A 14,242-nucleotide genomic window follows, 5' to 3' on the forward strand; every position below is an offset into this window, starting at 1 on the left:
TCAGAATAACTACTACTGCTTTTTTTCTGGGTTCCTGTTGCAGAAAGTATCGTTTTCTACCCTTTGACTTTCAGTCTATGAATTTCCTTTTGAGTGAAATGCCTTTCTTGTATACAGCATTCTGTTGGATTTTGTTTCTTGATCTATTTTGCCAGTCTGTTTCTTTTGATTGGTGAATTAAGGTCATTTACATTAATGGTTATTACTGATATGTATTGGCTTATCTTTGTCATGTTATTTTCCTGCTGCTGGTTCCCTACTTTCCCTCTCTGTTTAATTGATTGCTCCTCTTGATGGTTCCTTTCTATCACTGTTCTTGGAACTGTGGTCTTTTTTTTTTTACCTCTTTCTAGAATATCTTTCAGTACTGTTTGTAAGGTTGATTTGGTGGTCATGAATTTATTCAATTGTTCTTTTTCATGGAAGTATCTTAATTCTCCATCAGTTTTGAAAGATAGCTTTGTAGGATACATTCATCTGAGTTGGAAGTTGTTTTCTTTCAGGAACTGAAATACTTCACTCCAAGCTCTTCTTGACTTGATGGTTTGTACTGAGAAATCTACCATGATTCGAATGGGTTTTCCTTCATAGCTGAGCTGTTTCAACAATTTGAGTCCAGGAGGAGCCAGACTTGACACTCTAGCTTCTGTCACCGTCACAGGAGCAACTCTGAGTTCCAGGTAACGCAGGGACCTTTGGTGAGCTGCCCGAGAGGGGCGAGGCTCAGCCCTCCACCTCCTCTTTGAAAATTAAAAGACAAAGGGACGAAATGCAATCTCAGACCTCCACCCCACCCAGAGCAAGTCCAGGAGACATCAGCATAGGAGAACTTGGAAGTCACACACCTGAAATTTTTGAAATGATAGCAACGGAAGTAAAAAACAACTACATCTGGCTATAAATGAAATCAGGTCAGAAATAATCTCTCAGATAAAAAAAGAAATGACAACAATAATGAAAGAATTCATCTGTATATCAAGGGAGACATGGATAAAAAATAGAGTTTTATCATAATTAGTTATTAACTTTTATTACTTCTTTTTTGTGTAATTCTTTTCCTCTTAATCTGGTAATGTAGACATTAACACAGATAAATTTCCTGATGTTAAGATATGATTAAATTCCTGGGCTGTATGCTGCTTGGCCATAGGTACTTATATTTTAATATATTGTTGAGTGAGTTTCACTAATATTTTACTTCTATTCCTTTTTTCCTTTTATTTCTGTTCTTGAACATTTTGTATATGTTAAGTGTTTTGATTCCTTGAAGAATTAGTATAGTATAGTGACTTGCTTGCAGGAGGGATTACTTTTGTGATTTCAATTTACCCATGTCATTCTGTTATTTTCTCTTGTGTTTTGATGACTTTCCATTTCTAAACCTAAATTATTCTTTACAATTTTTTACTTAAATTGCATTTTATCAAACTAGATGTACTTTAGGTAATTACTTGGCCTCATTTTTAATTTTTCTGTATTTTTTGTAATATTTTTGGTAGATGAATTTAACCCTTTTATTTATTTTATTATTGATATTATTGGATTTATTTTTGCAATTTTGTTTTCTACTTATTTTATTTTTGAAATATTTTTTTTTTTTTTTTACAATTTTGTGCTTTCTAAATAATGAATTTTTTTCTTCTTTTTTCTTAGTTTATAGGAGTTTATACAATAGTCAGTACTATATTTGTGCAGCAGTTTTCACTTTAGTTTTGGGAATTCTTTATACTTTAATATATTTTCAAGTCTCTGAAGAACTTCAACTGTATGTGTTAGTCAGCTTTCTGTCATTATAACAACTATCTGAGGTAATAAACTCATGAAGATAAAAGGTTGTTTTTGGCTCACAAATTTTGGAAGTTGTAACCAATGATTGGTTGGTTCTGTTACTTTGGACCTTTGACAGAATACCATAGCGGGGAACATGTGACAAAGCAGAACTGCTTTTATAATGTTACTCATAAATTGTAAGTTCATAGAGTAAAGTATATTTCTCCTCAAAGTTCACTTTGTCAGAGTATATTTTTCAAACTAAGACAATGCACCTAAGCATCCTCCTTCTTTCCTTCATTTTGTAATTTTCATGTTAAAAATGTTTAGAATTATTAACAAATGTTATAGACAAACTACACTTGTATATATAAATAACCACTAATTTTTCTTACTGTTGCTTCTGAGGTAATTTTTCTGGTGCTGAAGAATGTCCTTAAGTAGTTCTTCTGCATATCTGCGAAGGGTAAATTATTGAGTGTTGTTTTCACATTTAAGGATATTACATGGATCATTAAAGTTGGATTTTATGTTTTATAAAACACATTTTGTGCTTTTTTCTTGCTGGTATTATAAATATTATAGTGAATGTACCAACTATTTAAAAGTTATGTCCTATTTCTCTTATATAGAAAGTAATTTGATAATATTAAACATTTAATTTTATAAGAGTTGCATTCCCGCTGCACTCCATAGATCTCTGCTTACCTATTTTCCAGTCCTGTTTTTGGTCATTTGAGTTTTATTCACCTCAGTAATGCTTAGTTCACTTAGATTTGCTTAGTTCTCTGCAGATATCATCTACTTTATTCATTAGCTTATTGATTTTCTTAGTCTTTCAGTGATGCTTTATTAATTTTGATCTCATGGGTTAATAAGGTTTACAAAATAAATACTAAGTTCACCTTATTAAATTATACACATGAGGAAATATTACTAAGGAATTTAGTGTCATTAATCAAGATGAGAGTATATAATATCAATATGAAGTTTGAAAGGCAAAACATTGAAATCATCTTGGCAGGTGGAACTTTGCTTACCTGTGGGGTATCTGAATTGAAGTGTCTACTAGGTCACTGGCTGAATAGATCTGCTATTCATGAGGGATGTACATATAAGGGATATGACTTTGGAGTCCACCACTGTAAGGTGGTAGCAGAAGCCAAGAGAGTGGTTGAAAAAACCCAGAAAATGTTTAGAATTGCAATACCTAAGTGATTGCATCATATTAAGTAAGAAACATCCAACTAATTAATCCATATATTTCTGGGTATGGCTGAAGACAGAAGACCCACCTTGGGTGTGAGTGGCACCAAGCAATGGACTTGTAGCCTGAACAGAGCAAAAGAGAAATGAATAAGGAAGGCTTCTCTCTGTTTCTTTGGAGGAGCTCCAGTCTTCACCTTGACTTTGGGAGTTGTCTCCTGGCTTCCAGCACAAACTCTTCAGCCTCCAGCACAGACCCTTTGACCTCCTAGTACAGACTCACATGGGACACTATAATGAGATCCAGGCATCTGATATTTGACTGGATCCTTCAGAGCTCTAAAGCACAGGCAGCTCTCATACACTCTTCCATACCTGACTTTGTGGACGGCCACGGTAAGCCAATTTTATAAATTCTTATATATTTATATTTCTTGCATTAAATCTGTTCTTCTATTAAGCACTAACTGATATAAGAACTAAAAAAGGACTGGGCCTTGGGGATCATGAATAGGTTTCCAGAGAAGTTGTAGGAAGAAGGGTGAAGAAAGTGACTGAGAAGATCAGTGGGCAGGGAGACAGGGACAGAAGATGGTGCTTGTTGTCTTATAGTAAGGAGCTCATGGAATGCATTCTCACAGAAGTCTCTGAAAATTCACATAGAATGGAATACCCTGCTGTACACACCACCTTCTATCACTGGGTGTAGATTCCCTTGCATATGCCCTTGAATAAGCAATGTCAAAATTTTTTGTCCCTATTATTAATGAGCTATGATAGCCATGTACATATGGCATTACTAAGATTTGGTCATAGTTTTGAGTTGCAGAGGTATCAGGAGGATCCATGTAAATTTTTTTCCATCTCTAAATGCTAAATTGTGTGATGATATGAATTTTGCTTTAAACATTACACATATAAGGAGTATATGATTTAAAAGGTCATGCTTCAGAGGTACTGTGTGTGCAAAGTTCCTGTAATCAATCATCCAAAGCAAACTATTATTTAGGAACTATTTGAAAATAGCTGAAAATATCATATTTTAAGCACAAAAGTATGATTATGAAAAATTACATTTTTATATGAACTCTTTGGGGTATGGCTTAAATTTAGTGTTATTTGCTTCATAGAATAATAACAAGTTAGCACTTCAAAATATAGAAGGCAATAAATATTGGTGAGAACACATTTATTTAGATTTCTCTGAAATGACTTTAATGTATCTTGAATTTAATGCATTATCAGCCTGAAGCAAAAATAGTATCTTTTAACATTTTAAAGGTTAGTATTTTTTGTTTTTGAACTTTAAAAAATAAGTTTTAATTGGATCAGAGTTTTCCACTGGATAACACATACACTCTAGATACAAATACACACACAACTTTTTAAGGTGAATATACAAGCTATATAGAAAAAAATTAGAGGCCTAAAATCCTCATGTAATGGGTGAATTTAAAATATTCAAGCAGTGAGAGTTTTAAATCTTAGAATTCAGTATCTAGAAAGGACTTTAAAGTTTGTGCTCATTGTAGATGAGCGAAAACGTGAGGCCCAGGTATGTATCAAAGGTTCTAAAACTTTACAAAATATCAATAATAATGACAATAGCACAATAATAAAAATAACACAGTAATAAAAACAACAATAACTAATTTTTTTCAGTAATTAAAATATATCAAGTAATGTCCTAAGTGTGTTAACATTTATCTTACTCAGTTCTTACAGGTAAGATTATTTTTCTTGTTTAACAAGTATCAAAAGTGCCACACAAATTAAATCATTTTATGCCCTTGTTTAATACAGTAAATGTAAATTTCATGGCCTCTTTTTGTGACATTTGAAATTCAGAGTAGATAATTATGATTAAAATAATTGCAGAAAGTAAGAAAATGCTTCTTTTTTCCTCCCAACACCTTGCCCCAAATACCTTCCCTACCTAAGGGTCACAAATTTATGTAAAGTGACCACAATTTGTATCACATATGATAGACACAGAAAGATACCTTTCCTTGGATAAACTTTCCTGTTGCATAACCCGTCATTTTGTTATCACAATATCTCAGTGAGGCAGGCTTTCTAATGCAGGGCCTAGTTTCTTATTCCAAACCCCCTGTCTTTCATTGAAGAAAAGACAAATGTCTCTGTATTTCCCACCTACCATCTCATTACTGCACAATGACCAATCAGTGGCATTCAGGATCCATCAGTTTGGCTTAGTTTCAGTCATGGTGTACTCTTATCCAATAAACACAGATTTATCAAATGTATTTGATTTCATTAAACTGAAAAGAGAGCAAATTCATAACTCATTTTTCTTGAAATGAAGCATAATAAAAGCAGATCATAAAAAGGTAGACAACTTCAGTGTCACATGGGTTTGAATTTTAATACTGTGATACTTGCCAGAAATATTTATGAAGGCAAGTTTCTTAAGGTTTCTGAATTTCCACTTTTTATATATTCAGTGATACAGTAATGGTGTTCAGGGTTGTGGTGGGAATGGAATAAACTAGTGCATGTAAGTCTCTTTGACAACTTGTGTCTAAATGATAGTTGAATTAGTGAATATCATTTAATAAACAAAAACCCCCACTACAGGTCATGAAAAATGGAGAAGGAGCTAACTAACAGGAGTGTGGAAGGGTAGAACAGCTCAAGCTTGATTGTTACAGTCTTAGATGCTCACAGAAGAGGAGTCGCAGCTCCTGCAAATGCGGAATGTCTTGCTAAAGCCCCAGCTGTACCATCGGGCTTAATTTAGTCACAGATCAAATGCCATCACACATTTGTTTCTTCCCAGCTGCTTTTGCTGTGGGCTGGGAAAAGTTATAGCTGTAGTACACAGATCCCCTGCTGACAAACTGCGAAGCGTGGGGGCTGCTTTGTGAGTTACTTTATCTAAGTTTAAGCTAATGAGGATGTTTAACACAGTCCTTAGCAATTTGTCAACACCTTGGCGTTCTAGAACCATTTCCCAGGGCACTGAATAAACATTTAAATGTTAGAGACAAAACAAGCTTCTCATTAAGAATAATGTTATATGTTCTCTGTGTGCCTTATCTAGCTATTTTAGAAATGAACAAGCATTTCTTTTCAGCTGGTGATTTACTAGGCGTTTATAGAATATTCTTACAGGGGTTGACGAGGTGATTTTTCAAAGGTCTTCTAGACTTTGGTGGGAAAATCTTTTGCAAATTTAGCAATCCAAGCTTTTCAATAGTTTTTTTTTCCCACATACAGGATTTTTAAGATGACAGAGAAAACAGAGAGGAAGTGAAATAGGTTTAGGACATTCTGCTCATGTCATCATCTATTCTGAATCCATTGATAAGAGAACAGGAGCATAAATTTCATAGATGTTTTGGTGCTTCACAGTTATTAACTTGTTAAAAATTATTAGCAGAACTTTAACTTCCTACTTATGATGGATATACCATTATATAAGTGTTCTCATTAGGGTAAGCCATGTGTAGGGTATATGGGAACTCTGTTCTATTTTTGGAACTTTCCTGTGAGTCTAAAATTACCCGCTAAACTTGAAAAACCTTAGGAAAATGTTAAAAATCATGTATGTAGTAGTTGAAGGAGACATCTAGTCTTAATCTTTTCTTCTATTTTGACTTTCTGGGATTGTGTGAAATTACAGAAGACAAGATTAAAACACTAGCAAAGTATAAAATAGAAAATAGTATTTATTAAACACATACAGTGTATGACTTAGGCACTTGGGATACATGAACAAATAAGACACATAAATAATTTCCCACTTATTAGCACTTACATTAGTGTAGAAGGGAAGGCTGACAGTAAAGAGTAAGCCTCAAGAATTAGGGAATGCATGAATTAATAGATTAATAAACAAGCGAATTAAGAATGTGCTGATGTTAAGGAAAAACACAAACCCAGAGGTGGGTTAGAAGGATGAGGAGTGTCTGGGAGGGAGGACTGGAGGGGGCAGGGTCACAACCTTATACAGGGTGGGCCTCATCGAGAGGGTAGCATTTTGAGCAAGGGATGGTATGTTTGGGTGTCTAAGGAAGTGTGTCCTAGAAGAGGAAGAGCCAAGCTAGAGACCAGAAGAGCCAAGCTAGAGACCGGAAGACAGCTGCCTGCTGAGGTGGAATTGGCAGAGCAAGGTGCTGGGGCTCCAGGCAGAGGCAGCAAAAGGGCAGGAGGTAAAGATTCATCTCCATAATAATTGCTTTCTCTTCACTTCAGCTCATTACAAATACCTTTAGCTCACATGGAAGGGAGCAATAGCAACAACAAAACATTTATCAGACACATAAGATGTGCCAAAATTTTATGAGCATTATTTCACTTATCTCTCACAATAAACCCATAAGGTGGGAATAGCCATCCTACTTCATGCATAAAACTGTTGAAGCGCAGAGAGATTAAGTATCTTACTCGGAGTCACACAGCAAATACACAGTACAGCCAAGGCAGCTCAGACATTATCTCAGTGTAGGGCCCAGGACCTAGCTGTAATACCTACTGTGCACTGCTGCCAGCTTTGTGCCACCAGATTAAGAATGGCAGTTCTTCATTCAATTAACCTTTTTGCTATCACACTGATTATAGAATATTGAGCAATGCTTCATGCAGTTTGAGATATTACTTTCTCTTCATTTTCAAACACCTACTGAATCTCAGGTATCTAAATGAGTAAAAGTAAGATTTTGTTCCTCAACTGCTTATTCTAAATAGAAGACTGGTCTTTATTATTTTTTAATTTTTTTGACTGCTATGTTGAAAGCTTCAGCCAACTGGATAGAGGCAGGTTGTGACGTAACACAGGATCAGGAGTAACAGCTTTTGCTTAATATAAGAAGATTCATTAATAATATCAGCAAGAATGAAGATGGGAAAAGGGGATTTAGAGGCAGAGGGAGTGAGGTGAGAGGGAGAGGGATTAAAAAAGGATCAGGTTATATTATGCACATGTATCCACTCCCCTAGATGACTGTAAATTGCATGTATTGCAAACATGTGGTAATAAAAAAATTAAAAAAGAATATTCAGTCTTAAGCAAGAATGATTTTGGCTTTGTTGTCTCATGAGAAATGATTACCCAAGCTTCAGCAGAACAAGAGAGGACTTAGAATCCTTTCAGGTGGGAGTTGGTGGGAAAGCACTTTGTTGCATGGGAAACAGTCTCATGTAGAGGGAAACCGAGGACCGATTTCCTCCATGGACTCTCATTTCACACAAAGTGAACACTTTAGTTGCTGAACAATTGAAAAAAAGAAAATAATTTTTTTTTTTTTTCCGGTACCGGGAACTGAACTCACAACCTTGCTCTCCCCAGGCAGGCGCTGTGCCACTGAGCTAAATCCCCAGCCCCTAGAAAAAATTTTTCAACATCCATGTGGGACAACCTGAAGCCCAACAAATTGAAGAAAAAAATAACAGCATCAAAAAATAAAATAAATACATAAAAATGAGTACATATAATTATAAAAATAGGATAAATATTCAACTACATTATTGTCCCTTGGATAAGGTCAGAGAGAAAAAAATCTCTGGAGAACATGAAACATCCCCCAAGTAAGTAATACATAAATCTCAGAAGGCTCAAAAATTGTCTTAGATGAGATTACAAACTTATTTTATAAAACAAGTCTATGATGATGTTTCAAATTTTTATACAAGTAATTTTTTCTTATAAAGTTGTGCTTACTTTCACAAGAGATTACTGTTGAAAATACCCAGAATAAATATTATTGGCTCAGCACTTGTATGACAGTTTCAGATTTGTGGCTTGATAAGGTGGAAGATTTTGTGTTTCTTTCTTGCAGGTAGCATTATTAGTAACAGGAAGTAGAGATCTTATTCTACAAAGTGCCAGCTGAGGAATGGAATCCAGCTGTTAGCTGGAGAAATTACTACGAGCAAGAGGTGACTCTCTTCTCTTTTAGTTCCTGCAATTCTCAGTGGAGCTGTCACTTCATGTTACTTGTTTTGGACGTTGTCCGTTGTTTTGCCTAGTCAGTTAGTACAACTCAGTTCCGATCTGGTATCTTCCAGTAGTTTTTGTTGCCCGCGTGTGGTCAGCTCCACCTTCCCGCCTCTCAGTACCTGCTGGGTGGAGATCAGAGTTGGCCCTGCTCGGTCTTCTGTGCGCGCTGTCATATGGAGCAAAGGCACAAGCTGGTTCTGGAGAGGAAAGTTTTCTACAACAGGGTCGAAAGTTTCAGAAGACATCACTTGGTTTTATGTCTTTTTTCTCTTAAGTTCTCTTGTAAAAATAGAGGAATAACTCATTGAAGATCAGTGTTAAAATATTTAAGATTCTAATCTGAAAAATTATTGTTAAAAACATACGTGGTTTTCCTATAATATTTCTTTCCATCCTGTGAGGGCTTGGAAGATGGAAGGGGCTTGAGCTTGACTGATGTGAACCCTGTGTCCGTCAGCTTCTCCAGTAATTTCTAATGGTTGCCATTCTATCCTCTTACTTGGCACAGAAGTCTTGATTCTGATAAAAAAGCATCACAAGACAGTTGACGCAAAGGTTAGTCTATTTTAGCATTTCTCAGCAGGATTTACTAATCTGGATGAGTCAGCGGGTTTTCAGCTGGGCTGTTGCTGGGTTAGCATTATTTAGAAATATTTTTAGCCCGTTGTCATCTGTTTCTGATAACGCGAGCTGAGATGGCTTGCCGAAAATCACACGGGAACATGAACCCTGCTCAGGGCTGTGATTCTGAACATATGCAGAGAAATGCAGAACAAGTGCAAATTCTCAGCAGGGTCAGTTGCTCTTCTTTCTGTAGTTCACTTCAGAGTAGATATTGTTAAGAAAATTGTATGTATATCTAACATTTTATTTTGGTGAAAGTAATGTCATCAGTGGGCCTAGATTTATAGAATTAGGCTCCAATTATTATTCTTGAGTTACCTTTCTTATTACTTAGTTAAACACCTCTGAAATCCTAGATACAAAATTGCCATATTTTCTGAATCCAGTTCAACATTCATAAAGTGGTTAATATTAACTGATTCATGAAAATTTGATGTTAGCCAAATAATCTATACTTGATATTTAAAAATAGTCATATGTTCATTAATGAGAATGACTTTCTTTTTCTTTTGAAAGTCATGAAGACTTTGAATTCAAACTCCTGTATTCTGAAGAAGACACACTTTGTTTTCCTAACTGTGCTCATCATTGGAGAATATTTTCTGTTGCTTAAAAACAGTTGATCAGAAAGGTACTGTTTCTACATGCATATAAGTATTTCATTTTTATACATAGAAACAGATGCTTATAGTTTAGGTCAGAAAATTTTCTTGTTTGTCATTTTCCCTTCCTTGTGGAAACTAAATAATGCAGCCACCATGTTTTACATAAAATTTATCTATAAACTTTATAGCTCAGTGCTGGTGAACACTGCCACATAGTTATTCATCCTGCCTTTAAAGAACGGGCTCACTTTCTACTTTGCAAGAAATTCCCAGATAACTGGAACCATAGGCATGGAAAAGAATGGACTTTTCTGAAAGAACCTGGCTTTGTAGTCAGCTGATCCTTGGCTCTGGTCCTTGTTCGGCCATTGCTAGCAGTTTGACAATCATTATTTCACCTCTTTAGATTTCCACTTCCTCCTGTGTGAAGTGAAGATGATAATATCTACTTCTGTAAGTAGTTAGTGGTTTAATATCTTTAAAGGGCCTAGTACCATGCTTGGCATGTGCTAAGTATACACATATGGTAACTAGTTTGAAAGAAGTGATGAGAAAAGCTCAGCTATCTACTGACCAAAGTGATCATGGGCACGAAAGTTAATTTTTCTAAGCCTTAGCTTACCAATCTATTAAAAACTTATTTTTACAGCTGCCTCTATAGTGTCTCGAGCAGGAAAATACTCGGTTGCATATGGCCATTACCACCCTGATGACTGTTGTTATTTACCTTTCTGACGTACTTCTTGTCAGTCTCCCGTTTGAAGCACATCTCTGAAATGGATAGATGGAGCCCCCAGCCATTCAAATTCTGGCCTCAGGTATGGTCTTTGCTCTGAAGCACAGCACTGGGGCCGGAGCTGCCATTCTTTATCTCTCATGTGTTCAGAGAATCTTTCTATTTCCTGAAGTGTGGGGGTGGATTGCAGGCAGCCAGATTTTGGCAGAATCTTTCTGTAATTTTACGTTGCTTTGCTTAAACAGGGTTTGCTTTGTTGACACACATTAGCCATATGGGATCGGTTTGGATGGTGCTGTTGACAGTCGTGTTTACTTTGCTGTTTGTGTATGCCCCCTTCAGTCTAAAACAGAGCTGGGAGATTCTGACTGCACGGCAATAAGCATAATTTTCTTTCTTCTTTTTTCCACTTACTTCTTCATATACAGCTTGCTTCTATTTTGCAGATGCAGGGAAATCGCTGAGGTGTGTATCAGAACTGATGCTGGGAAGTATGCTTCAGAATCTTCTATTTTAAGAAAAACTTTAAGTTTCCACTGGTATAACTGTGAAAAAACCCCAAAAGACAAAAAAACCAAGTGTGAAAAATAAGCTAATAAAATGAGTCAAAGGGAAAAAGTTTTAAAGTTTGAAAAAGGAACGATTACAAGTGTATAGACAGGGGAATGATATGACTGTTCTTAATGACACTGGGAGTAAGTCAGACTAAGAACCCTATTAAATAAAAGAAATAAAAGACACAGCACTACTACACATTTAAGCATATTGCAAATACTATAAATATTTTTTCTGGCTAAGAAGAGGAAATTATAATCAAATTTTGGAAAGGAAGGTTAGATGGTTTACAATCTATAAATAACTCTGCATGATATATTAAATTTTGTAGATCATATCTTCCAAATAAGGCATTTGCAGGAAATGGACTAGATTCTCAGGAAATAAGTCCGAAAAAAAAAAAAAAAAAAAACAGTCCAGGGTTTTATATTCTAGAGTTTCATGTCATGATTTTCAGCACAGATGTGGGGTAAGGGATATTTATTTTTGTATGTAAAAATAAATTTATGGTATTATTCCATTAAAATAAAATACTAAAACAGATGATAATTACTCTCACTTATTAAAATCAGATTATTTTTGGTCACTTGCAGCAGGGATGGGGAGATTAACCAAAAAGGAACCATAGGCCAGCACGTTTGCTGGAGTGATAGAAACCTCTATCCTGCCCACCAAATTTTCATTGCCAATGTACAGATTTTTCTACCAGGTAGTAATTATGCTCAGGATGTATTCTGCCTTCAGTATTAAGTTCTTAAGTTACATTTTAAGTTCTAAATTGGTACAATGAGGGAAGAAGGGATCCTCAGTCTAGCCATGTAGTTCTTAATCTTTTTGAGTAGGAAGGCTTTTTAACATCTGAGTTTCTTGAATACACACTCAAATGTAGATAGGAATCTGTGTTACGAGTTTAGGCTAGGCCCATTACTCTGGTAGTATAAATCAGGCCTAATTGGTCTGGAGAGAGAAGCTCTTGGGAAGTTTCTTGAATATCTGTCAAGAAAACTTACGTCTTGAGTGGATGGTAGTTAAACAAATGTGTACATGTGTTAAAATTCATTAATGGTACCTTTAAAATAAATGTACATTTTATTGTAAATTAATTATACTTCTATAAAGTGGACAGAACAATTTAAGTTTATAAGACATAGGGGAGATCATACATATTAAGAAAACTACTAAGTTAGGGACAATTATGCCATATATAAAATATGAACAGATGCTTAACTTTTTGAACATTAGAACACATGGTCCTATCAAAATACAGTGCAGAGTTGTGGACTAAAACTGAGCAGCATTTAACCAAGAATTGCATGTTTATTTCTTTCAGCTATCATTCATTTAATTGACTGCTATAGCTAAGTCAGAATGTTCAGAGTCCAGATTCCCAGGGAATTTCCAAGGGTTTCTCTACAGGTTTTCACCACAAAATGGCACAATACTTGGGCAAAAAGAAAGAAAAAACTATCATATTCATTTTAATGAGATTAAACATCCAAATACTCTTGACTTCATATTTTAGTTTTCTCAGTAAAATACATATCTTAGTATACAGTTATAACTAGGTGAATGTTATAGTCTTTTTCTGCTATTCCATTGCAGCCTATTTCTCCTTGTTAACGGCATTGCGCAGAATCAAGTTAAAGCAAGCACAGTTGTGATCCTGGGGTAGTGTCGATGAGCTGCCTCCACTAAAACAGATATAACCATTGAGATTATACCTCCCAGAGAAACTTTCCCGTAGAATTGAAGTGGTAGTGTGACAGGCCCCAGGATTTGGGCTAAGCAGAAGTTCACTGGAAGTGAGCTACTGTGTCTAATAAAGCACCTTGCACATAATAGGTAGGAAAACAGTTTGAAAATTTAATGGATATCCACCAACTTCAACAGCCAGTTTAACTTCCTGTTTGAAACACTGGAAGGCATGGAGCTAGTTATGCTACTCATTTTCTTAATAATCTGTAAATTTTTTATGATTTAAAACTTTATTGGATACCTTATAAAAGCATCCAATGCTAATTTATTATTCTATATAAATTACAATAAGATGAGAGTTTCCTCTGCAGACATTTTTATCATAATAAATCATTTAGTTATCAGCAGATTACAGTGTATTTCTCCATGATCATGACATTCTACATAGGGTACAAATTAAAATTATCTAGGTTAAAGGAAAACTTTGTACATTTTTCTAACTCTACCATAAGATTCAAAATGATTTGGGATCTAACTTGGCTTCCCTGGTTCTGCTTCAAGTAATGCCATTGCTAGGATTCATTTATGTAATTGTAGAATAACAACAAAAGGAGTAACAATTTTTAGACTCCATCTTCCAAAATGTTTTTCATGGAAATCTAATATATCATAGGGTGATCTGAGGGAAGATAAGGATTTTTATGTCAAGTAAGATTGGGAAACACTTGGTAGTGTTATAATCTTATTGTGTCCCATGTACAAAATGAGGGTCGTAGAGAATCATTGTAAGGAAGAACCATGTTGGCCTTCATGGTTCAACGAAATCAGCACTTCTGTGTTCTTCATTACGCCTTCTGATATTTTAAGGAGCACTGACTCTGAGGAAAGCAGAGTTTAGGAAGCATTTAAAAAGATAATATATATCCCCTTTAATTTGCAAACAAGCTAATAAAATACTTAGAGAACTTAAATTAGTATTTCCTTAAATCAAATTGAGTTGTTGGACTCTAATATCATCCATTTATCCATCTGTTCATCTCTCTCTCAACAAATAAGCATTTACCTCCACCTAAACTTGATGGCTACAAA

General features: G+C 35.2%; 1 long non-coding RNA gene across 1 annotated transcript; it reads left to right on the forward strand.

Annotated features, from left to right (window-relative positions):
• The first annotated feature begins 3,228 nt into the window (after window positions 1-3,228).
• On the forward strand, window positions 3,229-13,367 carry LOC102003703. The gene is made up of 6 exons (XR_001235492.1): window positions 3,229-3,372; window positions 8,288-8,526; window positions 8,778-8,877; window positions 9,340-9,493; window positions 10,079-10,193; window positions 10,817-13,367. It is a non-coding gene; the product is annotated as an uncharacterized LOC102003703 (long non-coding RNA).
• Window positions 13,368-14,242: the final 875 nt, after the last annotated feature.

The sequence above is a fragment of the Chinchilla lanigera genome, unplaced genomic scaffold, assembly GCF_000276665.1.
Source record: "Chinchilla lanigera isolate Chin_1 unplaced genomic scaffold, ChiLan1.0 scaffold00043, whole genome shotgun sequence".
NCBI lineage: Eukaryota > Metazoa > Chordata > Mammalia > Rodentia > Chinchillidae > Chinchilla > Chinchilla lanigera.